Source organism: Hyla sarda, chromosome 7, assembly GCF_029499605.1.
Source record: "Hyla sarda isolate aHylSar1 chromosome 7, aHylSar1.hap1, whole genome shotgun sequence".
In the NCBI taxonomy this organism is placed as follows: domain Eukaryota; kingdom Metazoa; phylum Chordata; class Amphibia; order Anura; family Hylidae; genus Hyla; species Hyla sarda.
This window is the reverse complement of record NC_079195.1, coordinates 214,287,288-214,293,287: the sequence shown is the minus strand read 5'-3', so window position 1 is coordinate 214,293,287 and position 6,000 is coordinate 214,287,288. Positions and strand designations below refer to the sequence as shown.

General features: G+C 41.9%; 1 long non-coding RNA gene across 1 annotated transcript in view; it reads left to right on the top strand.

The window, feature by feature from the left end:
- Nucleotides 1-916: 916 nt before the first annotated feature.
- LOC130282223 (uncharacterized) overlaps nt 917-6,000 on the top strand; it is a 49,349-nt gene continuing 44,265 nt past the window's right edge. Inside the window, exon 1 of the long non-coding RNA XR_008846288.1 lies at nt 917-1,461. This is a non-coding gene — a long non-coding RNA (uncharacterized LOC130282223). The remainder of the gene's footprint in view (nt 1,462-6,000) is intronic.

The following is a 6,000-nucleotide window of genomic DNA, read 5'->3' as shown; positions in this document are numbered from 1 at the left end:
TTATGGTAATAGACTTTAGTTCAGCCATGCAGACTAGAATAGACCTGACCAGTGTCTTGACTTTGGTAGATACAGTAGACATAGAGGAGATGACTTACTGACAATGTGGCTGGTGTGCAGGCTTTGTGGCCTCAAGGTGTACTGGACACAGGATCTGTGATGTCTGTGCTTTGCTGTCCTCAGCAGAAAGAGAGAAAATTATAATGGCCGCCCCCTTATATAGAGGGGGGCTGACCTAAAGCCCATTGGTCAAGCTGCGGGTCATGTGTTAAGCTGGTGCCCTCTGGGTAAACATGTGATAACATAAACATAACATGTGACATATCACAGGTCCTTTAGACAACATCTCACAGGTCCTTTATACTATCTATACTTTAATGTACTGACTATAATCCTATGACACTAAATGACACTTATATTAACAGCAGGGGAGACACTGCAGGAGAGCCTCCAGGTCCCTGAGGGACTCTACCTGACAGGGCCTAAAGGTAGTACAGAACCATGTTCTGTACTGGGACATTACACCCAGTTGCCCATAGCAACCAATCAGCTCGCTTGTTTCATTTTTAACAAGGCCTCTGCAAAATGAAAGAAGCAATCTGATTGGGTTGCAATGTACAACTGGGCAACTTTTCCTTTGCACAGGTTTTGATAAATCTCCAATATACACAAAAAAACCTGTGTAAATCCCTTCATAAATTCCCCCCATTCACTTATAGGAAAACTCCCTTCAATATGTGATTTTAGGGACAGAGGGGAGATTTATCAATACATGTGCAGAGAAGAAGTTGCCCAGTTGCCCATAGCAACCAATCAGATCACTTCTTTCATTTTGCAGAGGCCTTGTTAAAAATGAAAGAAGCGATCTGATTGGTTGCTATGGGCAACTGGGCAACTTTTCCTCTGCACAGGTTTTGATAAATCTCCTCCAGAAGACCACAACATGACACTTGACTCAGGAACCATAATAAATTCTGTACGATAACCAGGAGTTCCCATGCAGCGGCAGTAAATCTGGAGCAGTTTTCATCAGATAAGATTAGTGGTCTCAAAGTGTGGCCCTCCAGATCAACAGTTGAAGTTTTGCAACATCTGGAGGGCCACAGTTTGGGACCACTAATAAGATAGATGTGACTGTACACATACTAGACACTGTAGCTGAAGTTTTGCAACATCTGGAGGGCCACAGTTTGGGACCACTAATAAGATAGATGTGACTGTACACATACTAGACACTGTAGCTGAAGTTTTGCAACATCTGGAGGGCCACAGTTTGAGACCACTAGATAAGATAGATGTGACTGTACACATACTAGACACTGTAGCTGAAGTTTTGCAACATCTGGAGGGCCACAGTTTGAGACCACTAGATAAGATAGATGTGACTGTCCACGAGCCGGTAGGAGCTGTACTAGAGCCGGAGCGCTTGCTATGCTGGTAATGAGGTCTCGCAGTACAGAGGTAAGGCACTGCGGTGGAAGTAACATGATCCTCCTGCCGGGGAGAGATTTCTGTCTATTTCAGGAAACCGCCATCCATTATTTGGAAGTATGATTTAATTTCAATGTCAACAATGATTTAAAGATTACTTGTTTCTAAACAAAACTGTGAGGCTTAATGGTCGGCTACCGCTTGAAAGGACACGATTTCCTTTAAATAAAACGTAATAAAAACAAGATACTAAGAGGAACTAAAAGCTTTTCTGTTTCTGTTATGACAATGCCAACTGGGTCGAAATGCGAGAAAAGTGAAAGCTGTAAGGTATATAATTGATATAAAATGTAAATGGGATATTGCACACTGTGCTGACAAATGCACAGACTGAGCGAGTGACTTTTAGACTGTGAATGTTCTATAGTTTCTGCTTTGAACGTAAGTGCCTTGTATTTTACACCTAATCTGTACATAACACACAATGTGAAATGTCACCACTAGGGGCACCACTGTGCTGTCACAGGGTGTATGCATCAGTTTCTCTATTGGTCATTGACTTCTTAGAGACTCTAATAATCATCTTGCCTGACTATTAGGCTAGGTTCACACTGTGGAATTTCTGGGCAGAATTTCAGCCGGAAATCGAGCTGGCGGCACTAGGACCACACGGACTACATTGCCGTCCCCATAGATTTCAATTCATTTCTGAGCAGATCTCCCAAAAAATCCACCCAGAAATGCATTGCAGTCTATGGGGGTCGGTCCTAGCACCACTGGCTCGATCTCCAGCAGAAATTCTGCCCAGAAATTCTGCAGTGTGAACCCAGCCTTAGGTGGAATATTCGGGCGGACACAGAGGAACCACATGGAAATGCATTGTCTCCATAGATGACAATGTGCTTCCGAGTAGATTCTGCCAAAAGAATTGACATGTCAATTCTTTGGGCAGAGGCCGGAATCGGGATCTCTGCAGCAGAAAAATATGGGGAATGGGAGGACTACAGTACCCAGAGAGACTTAGGGTTATCAGAATTAGGGTTATTTTGTTTAGGAAAATGAAGGCTTAGGGGCGATGTAATAACTATGTATGAATATATCAGGGGACAGCACAGAGATCTCTATCATGATCTATTTATACCCAGGACTGTATCTATAACAAGAGGGCATCCTCTGGAGGAAAGAAGGTTTCTACACCAGCACAGACGGGGGTTCTTTACAGTAAGAGCAGTGAGACTGTGTAATTGTCTTCCAGAGAAAGTGGTCCTGTGGAACATAATAAGGCCCCTTTCACATTACCATCCTTTATACTCATGCGAAAACTCCCTTCATGAACTCCCATGAGAAAGTCAATAAAAGGGCCGTCAAAGAATTCCATTCATGTCAATGGGATTTTTTGACCATCCTTTGGCATCAGTTATGTCCCGTTATGAATAACATAACATTTTGACATTGAAGTCTATGGCTGACGGATGTTCACAAAGAACATCCGTTAGCGACCATTATTTTCACCTTCTGTTATGATCCGTTATTGCTACTGAGCATGCTCAGTACAGCATCAGGACCAGAAGGGGTTAAAACGGACATGCAGGTTGAATGAAATAATGGATGATAACGGATGACACATGTCCGTTATTTTGACTGAATGCCCGTTAAAATAAGGGACATTGGTCATCCGTTAGCATCCATTATGTTCAGTTATTTTGTCTATTTTTTTCATGACCTCTTTCAGCAGAAGAACGGCTGTTAGAATGCAGGAACATGACAGTAGTGTGAAAGAAGCCTAAAAGAGTTCAAAAGAGGCTTGGATGCATTTCTGGAGAGTAATAACATGAATACTAGATTTATAGGGACAGAACGTTGATCCATAGATTTATTCTGATGTTTGGAGTCGGAAAGGAATTTTTTCCCCTGGTATGAGGCAATTGGCTTCAGCCTCATTAGGGATTTTTTGCCTTCTTCTGGATCAACACAGTAAGGACGAACTAAGGTTATAGTTCGAACTTGATGGACTCTGGTCTTTTTTCAATCTTAAGAATTATGGGGGAGATTAGTTAAAACCTTTCCAGTGGAAAAGTTGCTGGGTTGCCCATAGCAACCAATCAGATTGCTTCTTTCATTTTTGAAAAGGCCCCTGAAAAAATAGGAAGTGATCTGATTGGTTGCTATGGGTAACTCAGCAAATTTTCCTCTGGACAGGCTTTGATAAATCTCCCTGTATGTAACTATGTAACAACTCCCTCAGAGATCCCGATTCTGGCCTCTGCCGAAAGAATTGAGATGTCTGCCGTGTGCACAGTGCAGCAGTACCCAAGTGAAAGCAATGTGATTCTGGAAGTTACAGTATAATTGAAGAATTGTCACTCTCCACAAATATAATTATTGAAGAGAGAATAGTGGATGCATGGAAAAGCCTTTTGGTAGAAGTGGTAGCTACAAATACAGTGAAGGAGTTTGGGATAGGCATAAGGCTATCCTTCATATAAGATAGGGCCAGGGACTATTCATAGTGTTCAGAATATTGGGCAGACTAGATGGGCCTTATGGTTATTATCTGCTGACACATTCTATTGTTTATTATGTTCCATTCCCCTTTAGATCTCGTACCAATTTAGGTTCCTCAGAAAGAAATTTCCACCCACCCATCCTTTATAGCAGTGTTTCCCAAATCAGTCCTCGAGGCACACCAACAGTCCAGGATTTTAATTTTTCCCTGTTCTATTCCAATGGAGTAACTGAAAAAACCCAGAATGTTGGTGTGCCTTGAGGACTGGGTTGGGAAACACTGCTTTATAGCTTACTCTTGGTTTTTCCTGTCCATCCCTTTAATTTCAGTGGACTGCTTCAAGTTTTTTCAGTTAAAAGACTCAGCTAAGGGACTGGAAAAGGTGCAGGTGGACTTGCTTGCTTGAAACCTGGCAGCCATCATACCCCTTCAAGGTGCTTAGACAAGTTGAAATATGATACCCATTTACCTGCTATTTTGGTTAACCTTTATGGTGGTGAAAATAAAACTGTGATTGACCTTCACCTACAAAACTCACAAAGTGTCTGTCACTTGCATTCGTCCAGGAAAGTGGGGACCAAAGTAGAATTGGACCCCTCAAAACCAGACACTTATCCCCTACCCTGTGGACAGGAGATAAGTGTCTAATAAGTTCAGATCCCTGGGCATGATGCCTGATGAAGTGGCCTGCTGTGCCGTGAAACGCATTGCATCTTGGGAAAAATAAACTTGTGTTGGCATTTACCTCTTTGATTGGTCTGTTCAGCTCTGTGAGAATCTACCGTCCATTCGAAGCAAGTCCGCCTATGGTTCCATTGTCCCTGGGTAGAAGTGCTGCAGAACAACCACTTACACTGACACAACTATTTGGGGTAAGCGTATCCCTTACCTGAATAACCTATCCTTCTTGTACTGACCTACTAGGCCATGGAGTGCTCCCTCTTTCTCTTTTACACAAATGATTAGGGTTTTCATATAACAATATATAAGATAACAACTGCTACACAGACTGAAAGTCACCTGGCCCCGGGCCCCCCAGCTTAGAGGGTGCTACACCTTAATCTGCCCTAGAGAACATGAGCCCTTGTGCACAGCCAAATGAACAGTCAACCGTTGCCTCACACTTCTATCCAGGCAGGAAATATGACCGATTTCATAGGAATTGTAACATCTAAAAACCATTTTTCTTGCTCTTTAACGTTGAGTTTTCATATTAAAATAGAGCAGTTTTATAGTAGTTCTGAGGGATCGGATACTTAGCACCAAGTACCCACTGCTGTAGATGGTTTCGATAGGCTCCTGAAATACAATAAAACATTTTATGAGTCTGTAATAAGATATTTATAATGTTGATACATTTTGATCATGAACATTAAACAGATATTCTATAAATTGTTGTAATAAATGAAAGTTTTGGTTTCGGGCTGGTAATTTGGAATGTTTGCCTTTCTCCACAATATCCTCTTACAAAGTGCTGGGAAAATATTGGGGACGTTATGACTCGATGTGGAATCTAAAACTATAACATTCACTCCAGTAATGAGTCTTCTGAGATGGAAGCTCTAAAGTCTTGATCCTCTTAATGATAAATAGAGCAGGATGCCAACTATTCTTATGAACCCAGAGAGGTTCTCCATTTCACCATTAACTGTGGTCGTGTATACCTACCAGATGGACTGAGTCTAAAGGGGTACTCTGGTGGAAAACAAATTGCTTAAAATCAACTTGTGCCAAAAAGTTAAACAGATTGGTATTTCACTTCTATTTAAAAATCTTAATCCTTCCAGTACTTATGAGCTGCTGTTTGCTTCACAGAAATTTGTATAGTTCTTTCCAGTCTGACCACAGTGCTTACGCTCTGCTGACACCTCTGTCCGTGTCAGGAACTGTCCAGAGCAGAGGCAAATCTCCAAAGCAAATCTGTCATGCTCTGGACAGTTCCTGACACGGACAGAGGTACAGAGGGACAGACTGGAAAGAACTACTCAACTTCCTGTGGAGCATGCAGAAGCTGAAAAGTACTGGAAGGATTAAGATATTTAAATAGAAGAAATTTACAAATC